We start from the raw sequence: 20,650 nt of genomic DNA, 5'->3' as shown, positions 1-20,650 counted from the left end.
GTATCCAACAAGGAGAGCTGCAGGTGGGTATCCAACATGATAGCTGCAGGAGGGTATCCAACATGATAGCTGCAGGTGGGTATCCAACATGATAGCTGCAGGAGGGTATCCAACATGAGAGCTGCAGGTGGGTATCCAACATGAGAGCTGCAGGTGGGTATCCAACATGAGAGCTGCAGGTGGGTATCTAACATCAGAGCTGCAGGTGGGTATCTAACATGAGAGCTGCAGGTTGGTATCTAACATGAGAGCTGCAGGTGGGTATCTAACATGAGAGCTGCAGGTGGGTATCTAACATGAGAGCTGCAGGTGGGTATCCAACATGAGAGCTGCAGGTGGGTATCTAACATCAGAGCTGCAGGTGGGTATCTAACATGATAGCTGCAGGTGGGTATCTAACATGATAGCTGCAGGTGGGTATCCAACATGATAGCTGCAGGTGGGTATCTAACATGAGAGCTGCAGGTGGGTATCTAACATGATAGCTGCAGGTGGGTATCCAACATGATAGCTGCAGGTGGGTATCTAACATGAGAGCTGCAGGTGGGTATCTAACATCAGAGCTGCAGGTGGGTATTGTAACATGAGAGCTGCAGGTGGGTATCTAACATGAGAGCTGCAGGTGGGTATCTAACATGATAGCTGCAGGTGGGTATCCAACATGAGAGCTGCAGGAGGGTATCCAACATGAGAGCTGTAGATGGGTATTGTAACGCGTTATATTCCTGTACCGTAAAGAGCTAACAGACGGGAGGCACGTTTAGCCTTGTCACAACTTTATTCAACTTCCTGCCCCCCCCCCCACATCCATACATATGCTCCTACGTGTATACTATCACTGCAGGTATCGCCACACTTTCATTTAGGATGTCACTCACCGGGGTTTTGAACTCAGTCCTCTGTTATTCGTAATACAGTGGGAGATGTTAACAAATGAAAATCAGCCAGTGAGGTGAGTGACAGCATGACGGGCGGTCAGATTGATGGCGGTGCTCTGTTGCTCTGTTCCCTCCACCACAGCACTATGTTTGGGCATGTTTGGAAGATGTACATCAGGTTTAAATACGTCTTTGGTATGCGTCATTCACGAGCCTGACAGGATCTAGAATTACTGTCATGTTTACTTCAGGCAGTGGCGGCTGGTGCTAAACATTTCTTTTTGGGGGGGGGGGGGCGCAATTTACCTTGGTGCAGCACACCTGACAGCTTCTTTAATGTCCACACAGTCACAGAGTTATTAAGAAGGACAGTGTAGCCTATAGATGTTATCAGGGTTCGTAGACGGTGGCTGATTGACGGTCGAGACGAGGCGTGGTGGTGGGTGTGAACATGATTGACAGCCACGAGAATTGGCCAATCATAATTAGATCACAAAACATTAAAACAATACCAATTCGCTGCCGGTAACTGGGAGTGTCTGGGGCAGCACAGAACTGCGCCCCCTGGAAAATCTGAAGAAACCAATCAGACAGCAGCCTCAGGTCACCTGCTCGCCACACGTTCGAGGGCCTACATAAGGGTTGATGCTAGATCCAACGGGGTGTAGGCACGGAAGTAGACGTGATTGGTTGTCGGTTAGGGTTGGGGTTTAAACTCTTTCTGAATTTCCATTGTTAGCAAGCGTTAACGTTAGCTATCGTAATTGGCCGGGTAGAAAAATGTGGGAACCCCCCCCCCCCCCAAAAAAAACCAAATATCGGTATCGGCCCAAAATGCCGATATGACCGGCCGATGACTCTTTAATTGTGCACACATGATGTGAACCCTTGACCAGGCACGGACGCGGCGCGTAGGCCCCGATTTATGTTTTTGCCTGTGGGTGCCTAAGTTAAGTGAGTACCACCAAGGTGATGACGGTCACAAAATCACTTTTATTGCACTTGCTTTAGTAATTCCTGTGATGTAGGTTTGCTGGACTGCTGCCGTCTGTCGGACGTAGACAGAAACCGCAGCAAAATGCGACACTGCTCTGCTACAAATAACAGGCTACACCCTATCAGCACAGTCTTGTTTATCTATTCCTTTATTTTTTGATCGGCCTTCTCCGTGGGTGCTCGACCTGTTGGGTGGGTGCTCGAGCACCACAGCACCCACGCAGTCGGAGCCCATGGTGGAGTGGAGTGGGTTTTTACCTGCTACACCAGCCGCATCTCTGCTGCGTGCCGGCCATGTTTTCTGATCGGATTTCAAGTAGGCTACTTTGAAAAATGGACAAGTTAAGCGGCGAATGCTTTAACTGTTACTGAATTAACGAACTAGATGATTTTACCTGCAGGATGATGGCTACACGTTGATTTGATCGATTTATTTCAATATGCAATGGAAAAAAAAACCCCCACAAAGTTGCATTGCGGCATCACATCGCCTCCGGTGCAATGAGGTATTTATTTTGAATCATTTTTAAACAGATTGTGCTCATGTTTTACACCGTTCCATGTACCTGTTGGTGGGCTGCAGGTAGAGAAAGAAAAACTAGACCAGCCATAGAGATCTGCAGTGTGGCGGCTTCAGTTCAGTCCACTACGGCAGAAACTTGACGTTCTCTGTAATTGGGTGGAAATAAATATGGCGGTATCGACATTTGCGGTCGGCCAAAATGAGCTGGAAAATATTGGCGTATTGGATATCGGCAAAAATCCAATATGGTGCGTCCCTAATCGCATATTGCCCCAAACTAGCACTTATAAAACTCCAGTACACATATTGTTCGGCTCCTCTTGTGGACACTCGAACATCACACCCATATGTGCTTGTTTAGCATCTCCTTCCAGAACCATGAACATTAATATGGAGTTGGTCCCTCTTTGCTTCCCATTAGATTTTGGAAATTGGCTGCGGGACTCGCTCCCATTCAGCCACAGGACACTGACGTTGGGGAGGAGGCCTGGTCCACACTCGGTGTTCCAAACCGTGTCTTTATGCGCCTCGCTTTGTGCAGGGGGGGCGTTGTCATGCTGAAACAGGAAAAGGGCCTTCCCCAAACTGTTGACACAAAGTAGGAAAGCACACAGTTCTCCAGAATGTCATTGTGTGCAGTAGCATTAAGATTTCCCTTCACTGGAACTAAGGGGCCGTGAAAAATGGCCCCAGACCGTTATTCCTCCTCCGCCACACTACAGTTGGCACTATGCATTCAGGCAGGTGGTGTTCCAGTATGAGTTGTATACCCAGCTTCAGGATCGATGTTGTGCAGCGATTGCTCCTTGTCTTATGCCGGGATAAGACTACACAAAATCAGCCTGATTTTGACACGATTTTGTCGTCGCCCACAAATTTCCAGCTTCGGGCCCGATTATGAACGACAAACGGGCGTCTTTACCCCGTGTAGTGTGACATAATCGAAGAACAGCGACGTGGCCTCTAGGACACTCCAACACCCAGACGGAAAGTGTAGCGTGTCAGTGTTTTGTATTTTCCCGTCTATCCTGACATCTGCTATGTCGTGTTCCTTGACGTTGACCAATAGGATGACAGAGTGCTCTCTGGCGCACATATGCAAACATGGCAAAGAGAAAGCGATGCTGCCGTTGCTGCCGTCAGGTGGAACGATGAAACCGAGGAAAGGTTCGTTGAGCGGAGGCAACAATACCCCTTCCTTTTTGCCGTTTCCTCGAGGGAGGACCATGACAAAGTCAAAAAAGAGGCTAAATGTTGGCGAGAAATAGCGGAGGGGCTTCAGCAACCCGGTGAGTAGCTGGTCAAGCTAAGCTAGGTCATCATGCCCCAGTAGCACTAGCCACAACAGTGTCCACAGTCACTTTTTCTTTTTGGATATGATTGACAATTTCTTGACCCTCCTCCCCCACGACCTATGACCTCACACAAGATGGTGAAAGGCAGCATATGATGACTGTTCGGAGTCATACTTGTAGTGTTGCCAGTCTCCCGGCCAAGACACGGCAAGAATTTACAGCACGATGATTGCCTAAACTGACCTGTTTGCCAGATCTGGGCCAGAACCGAGCCATAGCAATGCCACATGTGCCACATATTTGCCAAAGGTGGCCCATGTTTGTTTTGTGATATTTGGGCCATATTCACCATTTACCACACGGGCCACTTCAGGGTCACATCTAGATCACATGTTGCCCAGAGCACCGCATCTTTGCCACAAAAGGCCCACATTTGATTTGGCATATTTGGGCCATATTTGCTGTTATACATGTGGGCCACTTCAGGGTCACATCCAGATCACATGTTGTTGAGAGCACCGCATCTTTGCCACAAAAGGCCCACATTTGATTTGGCATATTTGGGCCATATTTGCTATTATACATGTGGGCCACTTCAGGCTCACATCCGTTTTGTCAGGGCCAGAAGAAGGCCATCAGTGCCGCATCGTTGCCTGAAGTGGCCCACATCCGGATGCTATCTGGGATGGTGAGTCTGATCCAAGCATTAGACAGTGTCATGGCGGGACCACCATAGGCACATTCTAGCTACATGGTTTAGCTAAACTTTCATTCTTTTGAGTTGGTTTTAGCAACAGTATGGTCCACCTGTCTGTCAGTATTAAGAGAGTTTTGTTGTCCCTGAACAGTTTATTATTGCCCTTTATCCTTGAAGTGTTGTGTTTATGACTTGATTCAGAGCTAATTTCTCTTTTTGCGGTTGGATGATCTGTATTCCTCCAAACATCTTAGATGATGTCTTCCTGCCTTTTTACTGACGAGGTGTGGAAGCGGTTTGGTTTATTGTTGTGCGTCATATCCTCATGTTTGACCTGCTTTTAACTTTTATAACCTGATAATGATTTCTCATGACGGCAAGGCCGAGTCATAAAATAACAGCCTTTCTGTCCTTTAATTTCAGGCTTCTAAAAGCGCTAACCTCCACACACTCTCTGTCAGGTCCACCGAGGGCAGGGCCCTGGCATCAGGTTAAAGTCGCTGACGTTGGGATGCCAAATTCAACAGAATGAGTTTGCGTTTTCAAAACATGACCTTCACCCAGATGCGCTCTGCTTAAACTGCCAACCACCTGCACTCACCCGGATTCTGCTATCGCTCTGGCTTTTATGGCCCTGTTGTTCACAATGGCGGCACTGGGAGGCGGACAGCTTGTTCTTAGGGCCTAATGGGATGTTGGGTAATATGAACCGGTGGTGGGTGAGGGGGCTCGCTTATCACTGGCTGTAAAAACAAAAACAAAAAACCCAAACCAATGGTAATGAAAGGGGGGGAGGAAAGAGAGGAAAGAAGGGTGAGTGGCAGAGAAGCTCATGCAGGCACCAAGGGTGAGCAACTTAAGGGACAGATGGACAGATGGATGGATGGGAGAATGCATGGATCGAGGAACTGAGAGAGGGTGGTGATGAACAGGTGGGTAGATGGATGGAGGAATTGAGAGAGAGTGGTGATGAACAGGTGAGTAGAGGAATTTGGTGTGGATGAGAAGATCGGGGGAAATCCAGAGAGGGAGTGGTGTGAGGTTTAAGAGTGATAGCTGTTTGACAAATGAAAGGGGTGAGGGGTGCGTATGGGTGGGGTGGGGTGGGGTGGGGTGGCGGTCTATTCTGTTGCCTATCAACACGGGGGTCGCCGATTCAAACCCCCACGTTACCTCCGGCTTGGTCGGGCGTCCCTACATACACAATTGGCCGTGTCTGTGGGTGGGAAGTCAGATGTGGGTGTGTGTCCTGGTCGCTGCACTAGCGCCTCCTCTGGTCGGTTGGGGCGCCTGTTTAGGAGGGAGGGGGAACTGGTGGGAATAGCTTGATCCTGCCACGCACTACATCCCCCTGGTGAAACTCCTCACTGTCAGGTGAAAAGAAGCGACTGGAAAATCCTGCGGCGTTTGACCATTGAGGACACTGCAATGAGCAAAAACGTGTTCTGGCTAATAGCTGTTGGTTTGTTTGCCCTAAATAACTGATTCATGTGTCTGGTGATCAGGCTGGCGGTCCCAAGGCTGAGACACGGACTCTAGTCATGTTGATGCGGCCGCCATATTGGATTTTACTGAAATGTTACACATTTTTCACAGGCCCCAAGGCTTGCCCAATCTTCACCAGACTTGGCACAGATGGTCCTCAGACCAAGCCTCACAAATTTCATCAGACGTGTTTTTGATTTTCGAAACCGTTGGTCCATTACAGCCAAATCAAAGACAAGCAACCCGGACAGGACTCGAGCTCATGTCTCATTTACACCCAGTCTTGTCTCAGCTGACAAAAAACTTGCTGTCAGTGCTCGCAGCCACGCATCCAACATGACCCGATCAAGCTGCCATGGTGCTTCTGCCCCGCTGGACTGCTCGGCCCCCCTCATCCCTGCTCGCACCTATTTTGATATTTTGTGCGTGTGTTTTTGTATTGTCGCCCCTGCTAGTCTTGTTTGGACAAAGGAATTGCACATTAAGGGTGACCGTATCTGTGAGAAACGGTAGCTGAACTCGGACTAGCTCAAGAAAGTGTGTTTGGCGGGCTAGCTGGTTTAGCAAGCGTCGACGACATGACGGCAGGAAGACGAGCGTTGCTGAGGCAACGCCAAGGTGACCTCAGGGTAGTAAAGAATACACTTGATCACGAATGGCAGCCGGAGAGGAAGGAGGTACAAATAAAGGAGAGACGGAGCAGGCAGGAGAGACGGCTCCATCCACTTACTCCCCCGTGGGCAGAGTACAGTTTAGCCGGTGTGTTGGTGTGTGCATCAGACTACCACGCGTCTCCTCCCGTACACGTGGAGTCGCCAGCCGCTTCCTTTCACCTGACCGTGAGGAGTTTCACCAGGGGGACGTAGCGCCTGGGAGGACCACGCTGTTCCCCCCAGTTCCCCCTCCCCCCAGAGGAGGCGCTAGTGCAGCGACCAGGACACATACCCATATCCGGCTTCCCACCCGCAGACAGGGCCCATTGTATCTGTAGAGACGCCTCGCCATCTTGAAGAAGAAGCTAAAGACCCAGCTCTTTCTCGAACACTTCCACACCTGGCGGTATTAATAAAAATACAACAACAGAAAAAAGCTCGTTCCCTTTGTGCGCTGCCCATTGACACCTATATGTCCTATCGGACTTGAACCTAGTTTTCTGGCACTTACTTGCATTGTTGTCTCCCGACTAGATCCTTGCTTGTGTTGTATTAACTCTCAGATGTGCGTCGCTTCGGATAAACGCGTCTGCTAAATGAAGTCGTGTTGTTGGACACGTTTGGACGTGTTTGTAACCTTGCTGGTCTTCAGAAGCCTGTTTGTGGTTTTTGGAGGGAGAAAACTTCACCTCCACCACTGGAAGCCCGGGTGACACTTGCAGCGTGCATGCACGGGGCATCGAGCGGGCATTAAGACACTTGGAGGGACATGCGTGTGGGGCGTCTGGTGTCCAGACGAGCTCAAACCCCTGTTGAGCTGTGAGCCGGGAAAACAGTTTTGTGCAAATATGCCTTTTGTCGCTTCCACTTCTCTTGTATGTTTTCGCCTCACATTTGCCTTTGTGAGACTCGTACTGTGTAGTGGCTCTGTGTGTAACTGTAGTCCTCTGACTCCCGGTCTCTACTGCGGTGGTCAGACCAATTTCCTCAAGTCACCTTCCATCAACTTACGTCCACAATTATGAGGATGAGGATCCTCATCCTCATAATTGTGGACGTAAGTTGATATGTACAACTTGAGACTTGTCACCCATATGCTGGTAGGTGCAGGTGAAAGTGTGTGGACAGTTGTGTGCGTGTCGTTGACATTTATCCGTGGTAAATTTGACAGGCGGCATGAAAAATACGCCATTGTCAGTAGCGCATGCCAACAAACAGGAAACTGGTATGACCGCTGCAGTAGAAACCAGAAGTCAGCGGACTACGCTTATGTAGAGAGTGGATTGGCTGGTTATGGTGGTACAGTAGTCCGCGTACCATAACGACATGGAGGGAGGGAGAGACAGTTTGGTGCGTGTCTGCATGCTTTATTGGGATTTACATATTTGTATTTACCCACCCTCTCCAGAAGCAGTATCCCGTTCAAACAGCCCAAGCCGGTCCATCAGACGATTGCAGAACCACCCGCCAGCGGCGTAGAAGGGAAGCTAATCTATGAAGTGTCAGGTTGCACAGCGGCCTTGTTGCAGAGCGGGAGCAGCTACTGGTTGTGCCACAGATGCCTTTTCCAGGTCAGGGGAGAGCGATAAGGCTGCCTTGTAGTTTCCAAGAAGCAAGAAGGAGGGGAAAAAACAGGAGCTCGCTGGATCCACAGGTAGAGATGTCAACTTTTTCTGATCTTTGCTAAAGCAAGAAATGCGACTCTTACAAAGACACATACAGTACACACAGTAGACGCACAGTACCCTGCCTTTTGTGTATCTCGCTTATTCTGAGTGGAGCTGCTAGCAGTCCCTGTAGATATCCAGCAGTTGTGCTAAGCTAGGCTAAACTGGCTGTTAAACATACCTTCAACCTGCGCACACAGGCATAAAAAGGGTATCTACGAGTTTGTCTGACTCGGTGTAAGTAGGGCACGCGCTAAAAACCCCCGAAAACCTAGCTATCCCTTTTAATTTTGTGCAGCCGTTTCCTGTGCAACAGCCAAGTGGTCCCATTTTCCAAACGCTGTGCATCTCATTGTGGCACTGGTCTGCACTGGCAGCACAGAGGGGAGATGCCATTAGCGGTGTTGTGTTACATGGTGGTGGAGGTGGTTGTGTGGCGGATGTAAACATACAAGGTGTAAATGAGATGAGAACCAGTTGATGGTCCTTTGCATAGAACAGGAAGGGACACAAACGGTGGCGGTTCTAAGGGGGGGCAAAAGGGTGGGCCAGTGCCCCTGTAATATTAAGCGTGGACCCCCCCCCCCCTCTGGTCCCCCTAACTGTGGCGAACATTTTCATAAGGCAGAAAAAAATAATAAATGTGGAACCAGAAAATAAATCATGTTGTATAGTCCAACCATTTAGGTGACGGACCCTAACTGTGGCAGGAGAACCAAACCTATGGGGGTGGTGGTGGTATGTAACAGTTGTGCTTAATATATTTGGTACCCCTAAAACAGCATGTGGCCCCAGCCTGGCCCCCCCCACCCCATTTTGAAATGGTCTAGAACCGCCACTAGACACAAACCAGATCAGATGTCAAAGTGGGCACCGGTGTTATGTGAGGACGGCCTGTATGTTCTTTTCTTTTCTTTTCTTCTTCTTCTTTTTTGTTGCCATCTTGCCTGTTTTTAAGCATCAAGAAGTGTGCATGTCAAACAGGAAAGGACAACGCAGCCATCTTATCGAATGTACTTCTCTCACGGTGTGAGCTTCACTTAAGGTAAAGCACTACAATGTGTACCGAGTTATCTTCAAGATACCAAACGCCTCTTTTCTGTACCAGAAATCCTGTTTTCTGCCAAATTGATGTATATTTTTTGAGTTTTCCCCCTTTTTCTCCCCAACTGTATCCGGCCAATCACCCCACTCTTCCGAGCCGTCCCGGTCCCCTGCTCCACCCCCTCTGCTGATCCGGGGAGGGCTGCAGACTACCACATGCCTCCTCCCATACATGTGGAGTCACCAGCCGCTTCTTTTCACCTGACAGGGAGGAGTTTCGCCAGGGGGACGTAGCGCATGGGAGGATCATGCTATTCCCCCCAGCCCCCCCCCTTCCAGGCAGCCCCCCCGACCGACCAGAGGAGGCGCTAGTGCAATGACCAGGGCATATACCCACATCCGGCTTCCCACCCACAGACAAGGCTAATTGTGTTTGTAGGGACGCCCCACCAAGCCAGAGGTAACACGGGGATTCGAACCGGCGATCCCGGTGTTGGTAGGCAACGGAATAGACCGCCACGCCTGCCAAATTGATATTTACTGATTTTCCATAGCGCCAAAGTCTCTAAGAGTTGATTGCAGATGATCAACAGCTTTGCTATTTTAGAAGTTAACGGTTCAGGGGTCAACGAAAACAGACTCGCCTTAAAACGCAGCCTGCGATTCAGCAGCTGTGTTTTAAGTCGAGTCGGTTTCTTTATCGAGCACATTTAAAAACAACAAGCGTTGACCAAAGTGCTTTACAGAGAGATTAAAATGATTACAATCAAACAAAAACGCGGGAATGGTCAAATAAAATCTCAGACATAAACAAGAGGGTGTAATTACAGTGATAAAAGTAAAGTATGCGTCGGTGAAATCATAACACAAGCAGCGTTGCACAAACAACAATTAAAGTACAGCCAAAAGCCCCGGGAGTCATCGGGGATGTCGTCATGACGACCAGGAAGAGGTCAAGGAAACGAGAAAAGGTCTTGAGAAAGATTCAAAAATATCAATGGGGGGGGGTCTAATTATTAGTGGCAAACTTCCACAATTTATTATTAGTTCATTATTTATTGTTACAATTTATTAATTACACAATTTATTATTAGTTCCCAATTTATTAGTAGTTAATTATCTAATAATAATTAGTTAATTCCACAATTCATTATTAGTTAACTTCAACAATTTATTATTAGTTAATTATTTATTATTACAATTTATTAGCTGCACAATTTGTTATTAGTTAATTACAGAATGTATTATTAGTTCCCAGTTCATTAGGAATTAATTAACTAATGATAATTAGTTAATTCCACAATTTATTATTAGTTAACGTCCACAATTTATTATTAGTTAATTATTTATTACTACAATTTATTATTAGTTACACAATTTATTATTGGTTGATTAATTATTAGTGGGAAACAACAAATAAAATACAGATAAAAGCCTGAGAGTCGTCAGGGATGTCGTCATGACGACCAGGAAGAGGTCAAGGAAACGAGAAAAGGTCTTGAGACAGATTCAAAAATATCAATGGGGGGGGGGGGTCTAATTATTAGTGGCAAACTTCCACAATTTATTATTAGTTCATTATTTATTGTTACAATTTATTAATTACACAATTTATTAGTAGTTAATTATCTAATGATAATTAGTTAATTACACAATTTATTATTAGTTAACTTCCACAATTTATTATTAGTTAATTATTTATTATTACAATTTATTAGCTGCACAATTTGTTATTAGTTAATTACAGACTTTATTAGTTCCCAATTCATTAGTAATTAATCAACTAATGATAATTAGTTAATTCCACAATGTATTATTAGTTAACGTCCACAATTTATTATTAGTTAATTATTTATTACTACAATTTATTATTAGTTACACAATTTATTATTGGTTGATTAATTATTAGTGGGAAACAACAAATAAAATACAGATAAAAGCCTGAGAGTCGTCAGGGATGTCGTCATGACGACCAGTAAGAGGTCAAGGAAACGAGAAAAGGCCTTGAGACAGATTCAAAAATATCAATTGGGGGGGGGGTGTCTAATTATTAGTGGCAAACTTCCACAATTTATTATTAGTTCATTATTTATTATTACAATTTATTATTAGTTCCCATTTTATTAGTAGTTAATTATCTAATGATAATTAGTTAATTCCACAATTTATTACTAGTTAACTTCCACAATTTATTATTAGCTGCACAATTTGTTATTAGTTAATTACAGAATGTATTATTAGTTCCCAATTCATTCGTAATTAATTAACTAATGATAATTAGTTAATTCCACAATTTATTGTTAGTTAACTTCCACAATTTATTATTAGTTATTTATTACTACAATTTATTATTAGTTATACAATTTATTATTGGTTGATTAATTATTAGTGGGAAACAACAAATAAAATACAGATAAAAGCCTGAGAGTCGTCAGGGATGTCGTCATGACGACCAGTAAGAGGTTAAAAGAAAAGAGATGGGTCTTCAGACGGGTTTAAAAATATCAATTATTATTGGCAAACTTCCCACAATTTAGGGCCAACAACTGAAAATGCTCAATCACCTTTGGTGTTTGACCTGGTGGAATGGAGGGCAGTGATTGGTCAGCAGGTCTGAGGGGTCTGCAGGTGGGATGGAATGGAGAGCAGTGATTGGTCAGCAGGTCTGAGGGGTCTGCAGGTGGGATGGAATGGAGAGCAGTGATTGGTCAGCAGGTCTGAGGGGTCTGCAGGTGGGATGGAATGGAGAGCAGTGATTGGTCAGCAGGTCTGAGGGGTCTGCAGGTGGGATGGAATGGAGAGCAGTGATTGGTCAGCAGGTCTGAGGGGTCTGCAGGTGGGATGGAATGGAGAGCAGTGATTGGTCAGCAGGTCTGAGAGGACTGCAGGGGGGATGGAATGGAGAGCAGTGATTGGTCAGCAGGTCTGCAGTTGGGATGGAATGGAGAGCAGTGATTGGTCAGCAGGTCTGCAGGTGGGATGGAATGGAGAGCAGTGATTGGTCAGCAGGTCTCAGGGGTCTGCAGGGGGGATGGAATGGAGAGCAGTCATTGGTCAGCAGGTCTGCAGGTGGGATGGAATGGAGAGCAGTGATTGGTCAGCAGGTCTGAGGGGTCTGCAGGTGGGATGGAATGGAGAGCAGTGATTGGTCAGCAGGTGGGATGGAATGGAGAGCAGTGATTGGTCAGCAGGTCTGCAGGTGGGATGGAATGGAGAGCAGTGATTGGTCAGCAGGTCTGCAGGTGGGATGGAATGGAGAGCAGTGATTGGTCAGCAGGTCTGCAGGTGGGATGGAATGGAGAGCAGTGATTGGTCAGCAGGTCTGAGGGGATTGCAGGTGGGATGGAATGGAGAGCAGTGATTGGTCAGCAGGTCTGAGGGGTCTGCAGGTGGGATGGAATGGAGAGCAGTGATTGGTCAGCAGGTCTGCAGGTGGGATGGGATGGAGAGCAGTGACTGGTCAGCAGGTCTGCAGGTGGGGTGGAATGGAGAGCAGTGATTGGTCAGCAGGTCTGCAGGTGGGATGGAATGGAAGGCAGTGATTGGTCAGCAGGTCTGCAGGTGGGATGGGATGGAGAGCAGTGATTGGTCTGAGGGGTCTGCAGGTGGGATGGAATGGAGAGCAGTGATTGGTCAGCAGGTCTGAGGGGTCTGCAGGTGGGGCGGGGGATGAGCAGCTCAGAGGTGTAACCTGGTGCCAGTCCATGCAGAGCTTTAATAAACAATAGTATCATATTAAATCAGTTCTCTGAGAGGCTGAACGTCTGCTGTAAATTTACTGAGCAAAATGTCCGTTCAGTAGGAAAAGAAAAAGAAGAGGAAACGCCACATTTTAGACGGAAGTACAGCAGCATCACATGTACGTTATATACACGTGTGAGCTTTGTGGTTCAAGGAGACTGGCGTCATGTCCTGTACATGTGCCACTAGGACGCAGTATTTCCTTTACAGTACTTTACACCACACCTGTGCAAGGGATACCTTTTCTTTCTGTTCTAGCAGTAAGACTGAAGAAGGTACCGAAAGAATGTGTACTGTTTTCTGTACGTACTGTGTGTGTACTGTGTGTACTGTGTGTACTGTACATACTGTGTTTTCTGTATGTACTGTGTTTTCTGTGTGTACTGTGTGTGTACTGTGTATGTACTGTGTTTTCTGTTTGCACTCTGTGTGTACTGTGTGTACTCTGTGTGTACTGTGTTTTCTTTGTGTACTCTGTATGTACTGTGTTTTCTGTGTGTACTCTGTGTTTCCTCTGTGTGTACTGTGTTTTCTGTGTGTACTCTTGTGTGTACTGTGTTTTCTGTGTGTACTCTGTGTGTACTGTGTTTTCTGTGTGTACTCTGTGTGTACTGTGTGACTACTTCTGTCGTGTGTTGTGCTGTTCCTCTCTAGGGCTCTCTCTCTCTTTTTCTCTCCCTCTGTTCTCTCTCTCTCTTTCTCTCTTTTTCTTTCTCTCCTTTCTCTCTCCCTCTGTTCTCTCTCTTTCTCTCCTTTCTCTCTCCTTCTCTTCTCTCTCTCCTTTCTCTCTCTTCTCTTTCTCTCTCCCTCTCTTCTCTCTCTCTCTCTCTGTTCTCTTTCTCGCTCTCTCTTCTTTCTCTCTTTCTCTCTTCTCTCTCTCTTTCTCTCTTCTCTCTTCTCTTTCTCTCCTTTCTCTCTCCTTCTCTTCTCTCTCTCCTTTCTCTCTCTTCTCTTTCTCTCTCCCTCTCTTCTCTCTCTCTCTCTCTCTCTCTCTGTTCTCTTTCTCGCTCTCTCTTCTCTTTCTCTCTCCCTCTTCTTTCTCTCTCTTTCTCTCCTTTCGCTCTCTCTCTCTTTCTTTCTCTCTGTTCTCTTTCTCTCTCTCTCTGTCTCTCTCTTCTCCCTCTCAAATTTCAAATTCAAATGTGCCTTTATTAGCATGACAAATCTACATTTGTATTGCAAAGCATTTTCACATAAAGGACAATGGCAGTGCACCAATACACAACATGGTATATACTACACCAACACATGCCATGCAACAACTCACACAGCTACGTCATGGCAACCAGATCCTGTGTGAGCGGACGTGTGTGAATTTGTCAGTCTCTGCATGTGTGTGTGTGTGTCTGTCTGTGATTGTGTGTGTGTGTGTGGGGGGGGCTGTCCAATATGAGTGTGTGTGGATGTGACTCCCCCCCCCCTCCCCCCGGCCCGTGTGCTGTATCTCAGCAGTGTGCAGTAGTACCAGATGTGTTGCGGTACACAAGTCACTGTGTGAGAGGTTGGACCGTTCTCTCTCCCCCCCTCCCCCCTCTCTCCCCCCCCCCGGGCCCGGGCCCGTGTGCTGTATCTCAGCAGTGTGCCGTAGTACCAGATGTGTTGCGGTACACAAGTCACTGTGTGAGAGGTTGGACCGTCCCCCCCCAGGCCGTGTGCTGTATCTCAGCAGTAGGCAGTGGTACCAGATGTGTTGCGGTGTCTCAGAGGCTGGACGGGCTCTCAGCCGTTGGGAGCGGGGAACTCGGGAGATGCTCGTCGTGTTTCTGGTGGGAAATGTGAAGCTGTGATACTGAGACTCCCCCCCCCCCCCCCGCTGTTAGCACAGTGATTTGATCTGCGTTTGTTTGTTTATTTGTTTATTTGCTTGTTGGTTTCTTGTGCTTGGCTCCGTGTCAGGCTAAATGGATTGTGGGTAAAAAGAAAAAAGAAAATCTCTTTTAAACCATGTTACTGCGATCCTATTGGCTGATTTGTCATCCATTAGTTCTACCGCCCAGTGTGTGTGTGTGTGTGTGTGTAATGGGTCACACTGCTCCAGGCCTGACGAGAGTCTCTCTGTGACGAAGCAAAATGAGCTGTTCTAAGCCGCTGCAGAAGAGGTGGGGTTGGGGGGGGGGGGTTTTTTTGGCTTTGCAAAACCAGTTTTCAACTTTCCCAAGAAGGGAAAAGGGGGGTTAAACCCGTGTCCCAACCCCGTCCTCAAACACCCCCTATCCTGCAGAGGTTCATTACAGCTGTGTATATATATGCTTGCATTAGCTCAACCAGTCATATTATAACACTTAGTCACGTCACATTTGGCACAGCCGGCATGAGTAGTTGCTCTGCTGTGATTGGCTGAGAGACTAGAAGCAGGCCTGTAGAGCTTATGCAGGGCTACCCTGAGAATATGCTGGATAGGGGGTCTCCGAGGACTAGTTTGGTGGAGAAAACACCACCAATATGGGCGTCCGGGTGGCGTGGCGGTCTATTCCGTTGCCTACCGACATGGAGATCGCCGGTTCGAATCCGCCGTGTTACCTCCGGCTTGGTCGGGCGTCGCTACAGACACAATTGGCCGTATCTGCGGGTGGGAATCCGGATGTGGGCATATGTCCTGGTTGCTGCACTAGCGCCCCCTCTGGTCGGTCGGGGCGCCTGTTCAGGGGGGGTTGGGACTGGGGGGGGGATAGCGTGATCCTCCCACGTACTACGCCCCCCCCCCCCCGGCGAAACTCGTCACTGTCAGGTGAGAAGAAGCGGGGGTGGAGCAGAGACCGGGACGGCTCGGGAGAGTGGGGTAACTGGCCAAGTCTGCTAATAATGAGGCTGGTCACTGGTGTGATGTTGTGTGACACATCTGTGATGAGAGGCGGCCATCTCGTAACCCCACTGGGCACATTTACACGCCAACCAGCAGCCCCGTTGCTGACCCCAGTTCAGCTTCTCCGCCGTAGAGAGAACCAGCAGGCCGTCACCACACAGGACAGTCTCATCACCGTCCATGTTTGAGCGGCCAGTGACACAAGTGGATCCTAACCTGTCTCACATGGACCTTCTCTGTGGTCGTCCTACGGCGAAGGCACAGTGCACGGACGCATCAGATGGGAGGTCCTGCTCCAGTATTGATTTGTTCTGCCGGGTGGAGCTTTTCGCTAGATTTCATTTCGCCTGATAAATCTCCCCAGCCGTTTGCTGGCTCTCGTGTGTCGGACGTCGCGTGGCCTCTGGTCAGGGTCCATAATGTGTTTTTCTTGTCTGAGACATTTGCCCAGCCGGCCTTAAACTCTGACCGGCGACGCCCAACCCGGCAAGAGGAGGAGGGACTTCCATGTTAAGCCGTGCCTGAGGGAGAAACTGTTGTTGTTGTTGTTGGTGCTTCAGTAAAAAAGGTCATTGATCTCTCTCTCTCTCTCTCTTTATCCACCCTCCCTCCCTCGCTTGCTCTCTTCTATCCACTTCTCTCTCTCTTTATCTACTTCTCTCTCTCCCTATCCACCTCTCTCTCTCTTTATCTACTTCTCTCTCTCTCTCTTTATCCACCCTCCCTCCCTCGCTTGCTCTCTCCCTATCCACTTCTCTCTCTCTTTATCTACTTCTCTCTCTCCCTATCCACCTCTCTCTCTCTATCCACCTCTCTCTCTCTCTCTCTATCCACCTCTCTATCTCTCTCTCTATCCACCTCTCTATCTCTCTCTCTATCCACCTCTCTATCTCTCTCTTTATCCACTGCTCTCTCTATCCACCCTCCCTCCCTTGCTCGCTCTCTTCTATCCACTTCTCTCTCTCTTTATCTACTTCTCTCTCTCCCTATCCACCTCTCTCTCTCTATCCACCTCTCTCTCTCCATCTACCTCTCTCTCTCTCTATCCACCTCTCTCTCTCTCTCTCTCTCTCTCTCTATCTACCTCTCTCTCTCTCTATCCACCTCTCTCTCTCTATCCACCTCTCTCTCTCTATCCACCTCTCTCTCTCTATCCACTTCTCTCTCTCTTTATCTACTTCTCTCTCTCCCTATCCACCTCTCTCTCTCTATCCACCTCTCTCTCTCTCTCTCTCTCTCTCTCTCTCTCTCTATCCACCTCTCTATCTCTCTCTCTATCCACCTCTCTCTCTATCCACTTCTCTCTCTCTTTATCCACTGCTCTCTCTATCCAACCTCCCTCCCTCGCTCGCTCTCTTCTATCCACCTCTCTCTCTCTTTATCTACTTCTCTCTCTCCCTATCCACCTCTCTCTCTCTATCCACCTCTCTCTCTCTCTCTATCCACCTCTCTATCTCTCTCTCTATCCACTTCTCTCTCTCTTTATCCACTGCTCTCTCTATCCACCCTCCCTCCCTTGCTCGCTCTCTTCTATCCACTTCTCTCTCTCTTTATCTACTTCTCTCTCTCCCTATCCACCTCTCTCTCTCTATCCACCTCTCTATCTCTCTCTCTATCCACCTCTCTCTCTCTCTCTCTCTCTCTCTCTCTCTCTCTCTCTCTCTCTCTCTCTCTCTCTCTCTCTCTCTCTCTCTCTCTCTCTATCTATCTACCTCTCTCTCTCTATCCACCTCTCTCTCTCTCTATCCACCTCTCTCTCTCTCCATCTACCTCTCTCTCTCTCTCTATCCACCTCTCTCTCTCTCTATCCACCTCTCTCTATCCACCTCTCTCTCTCTCTATCCACCTCTCTCTCTCTCTATCTACCTCTCTCTCTCTCTATCCACCTCTCTCTCTCTCTATCCACCTCTCTCTCGCTCTCAAATTCAAATTTGCTTTGTTGGCATGACAAGCATTCTCATATTGCCAAAGCATTAATAACTCCCTCTCTGTCTCTCTCCACCTCTCTCTCTCTCCACCTCTCTCTCTCCACCTCTCTCTCTCTCTCTCTCTCTCTCTTCCCTTTTGATGTGTTTACCACTATCTCTCTCCATCCATCTGCGTCTAACTGCTGGCTGTTGTTCTCTTCCCTTTTCCCCCCCTCAAGCCGTTGAGTTTAATTACCATAACGTCTGGTATTCAGAACCGGTTCTGACGTGGAATCGGCTCCAAATTTCTAAAAGTCTATAAGAAGTTTTACTCAAATGACTCCGAATTCCCCCCTGTAGTCCCTCCTCACACACCACTGGCATGCAAACGATCACTCTGCTAACTGTTGTGCGTCATGTGTTTTTGCTATTGCGTAACTGTACTGTTGGTGATAATATGTGGAGCGTCTCTGTTGGCCATGTCTGTATTGTGCTGCAGAGTTTAACGGGTACCGAAAACAAATCCCACCGGCCTTGGTCGCGTGGCTAATAAAACAGTCTAATCTAATCTAATCTAATCTAATCTGACAGGACGTCATGACACTGATCTGCATCACTTCAGTAAGAAAGTTGACATAAGGGAGAAAGCATCTCCGATACGGAGAAGCTTTTATTGCTGTAAAGTTTAAACCGGGGATGCACCGACCCTGGTGTGGGATCTCGGGCCGATAACGAGATCAAACGAATTATCGGTATTGGAGGTTGTACTTAAGACTTATCTGCTGTGTCGTGTCGCCTCCGGCTTGGTCGGGCGTCTCTACAGACACCATTAGCCATGTCTGCGTTCGGGAAGCCGGTCGTGGGTATGTGTCCTGGTCGCTGCACTAGCGCCTCCTCTGGTCAGTTGGGGTACCTGTTCAGAGGGGAGGGGTAACTGGGGGGGAATAGCGTGATCCTCCCACGTGCTACGTCCCCCTGGTGAAACTCCTCACTGTCAGGTGAAAAGAAGCGGCTGGTGACTCCACATGTATGGGAGGAGACACGTGGTGGTCTGCAGCCTCCCCGGATCAGCAGAAGGGGTGGAGCAGCGACCGGGACGGCTCTGAAAAGTGGGGTAATTGGCCAAAGTAAATCGGGAAAAATGGGGGGCGGGGGGATGACGAGAAGAGACTGGATTTAAAATCAATGTGCTTTAGTGATTAATAGGGATTATAAACTTGGCCGCTAATAACAAGCTAACCGAAGTAACTCAACGTCTCCAACATGTAGCTTCCCATAATCCTATTCTTCTTACTTCTGCTCTCGGAGCATCATGGGAAGTGTAGTCTTTTAACTACAAGGGAACACAGACTGCAATCTCTAAATTATCCCCGCTACTTACTTTACAAATGAAATGTACAGTCATTAAAACTCAATATATGCCATATAAACTGGAATTAGCTGGAGTACTAACTTATCAACAGCTCTTATCAAATAAACATCAGCGTCATCTAAATAAAGTCACAACACTGGGGATGCTCCGATACTGGTATTGGACTGGGGGACGCTCCGATACTGGTATTGGACTGGGGGATGCTCCGATACTGGTATTGGACTGGGGGAGGCTCCGATACTGGTATTGGACTGGGGGATGCTCCGATACTGGTATTGGACTGGGGGATGCTCCGATACTGGTATTGGACTGGGGGATGCTCCGATACTGGTATTGGGTCTCGGGCCGATAACAGGATAAAACGACTTATCGGTATTGGGGATTTTACTTGAGACTTACCTGCTGTGTTTACCCTGCTATGCTAACATCACAGAGTACCAAGACCAGCCTGCTATGTTTTTAACCGTTATATGGTTTTGAACCTGTAGATGTTAGCAAACTCACTAAACTGGTCCAGGGTGTAGTTGCTCTTTGAGGTTATTATTTCTGTGGGTTTATTTCCAGCAACCGATGTCCTGTCCCGCTGCAGGACGGGCGTAGACAGGCTGTGGTTTCTTGTATCAGCGCTGCTTCTGGAGTCATGGCTCCACATGGCTCCAGCTTTCTGAGTGGATGCACACTGTAATGGAGTTTAATGATGTTATGATGGGGACAACTCGGCAAAACCCAGACACTGGCTCTCAGCAGCACTTGTGCTGACAAATACTTTGGGAAACGGAACTATTATTATTATTATTATTATTATTATTAACTACATGGATTAATCTCCCTCTGCCATCTGTTTATGGGAATGGGAGGGATTAACTGTAAAGCAATTTGAGTGTTCTGTAAAGTGGAACTATATATCTTTGTACACACACAAAACTGTCATTTAGATTTTCAAATTCGTCTTTAAAAAGATAGGCTACGTGGCATCAAGTGCTAGATAATAGTGCATGGTAATGCTAGACGTAGAGGATGAATAACTACATATGGTGACCGAGAAGGTTCTTTCTAAAAGATAAGGGTGAACCCATAAGTGCAGTGTCCTTGGTGTCAACCCAGGTTTTAAGACGGCCAGTTGAAATGGCTTGATCTACTGTGTCAAAAGCTGCACTTAGGTCTAAAAGAATTCATATTATGCTCTCCCCCCAGTCGGCTGCTAAAAGGACATCATTGTTTACCTTGAGGCGGCACGGTGGCGCAGGGGTTAGCGTGGTCGCCTCACAGCAAGAAGGTCCTGGGTTCGAGCCCCGAGGTAGTTCAACCTTGCGGGTCATCCCGGGTCATCCTCTGTGTGGAGTTTGCATGTTCTCCCCGTGTCTGCGTGGGTTTCCTCCGGGTGCTCCGGTTTCCTCCCACAGTCCAAAGACATGTAGATGAGGTGAATCTGCCGTACTAAATTGTCCCTAGGTGTGAATGTTTGTGTGTGAGGTGTGGGATGGGGTGTGGGGTGGGATGGGGGGGGGCTGTGATGGCCTGGTGGCCTGTCCAGGGTGTCTTTGCCTGCTGCCTAATGACTGTTGGGATAGGCTCCAGCATCCCCGTGA

At 47.7% G+C, this 20,650-nt stretch overlaps 1 protein-coding gene across 6 annotated transcripts in view; it reads left to right on the top strand.

The window, feature by feature from the left end:
- carhsp1 (calcium regulated heat stable protein 1) overlaps positions 1-20,650 on the top strand; it is a 43,386-nt gene that overhangs the window by 1,474 nt on the left and 21,262 nt on the right. For 2 of the 6 annotated variants that reach the window (XM_056288265.1, XM_056288263.1), the window contains one exon: positions 7,936-8,181. The exons of 3 other annotated variants lie outside the window; for them this stretch is intronic. The gene's annotated coding sequence lies outside the window, so the exon portion shown is untranslated. Of the gene's footprint in view, positions 1-5,301; positions 5,322-7,935; positions 8,182-20,650 lie in introns of those variants that run through there. One more of the 6 variants, XM_056288268.1, reaches the window with a different exon arrangement.

Source organism: Lampris incognitus, chromosome 10, assembly GCF_029633865.1.
Source record: "Lampris incognitus isolate fLamInc1 chromosome 10, fLamInc1.hap2, whole genome shotgun sequence".
NCBI classification, from domain to species: domain Eukaryota; kingdom Metazoa; phylum Chordata; class Actinopteri; order Lampriformes; family Lampridae; genus Lampris; species Lampris incognitus.
The sequence above is the reverse complement of the archived record's forward strand: the minus strand, read 5'-3'. Positions and strand labels throughout refer to the sequence as shown.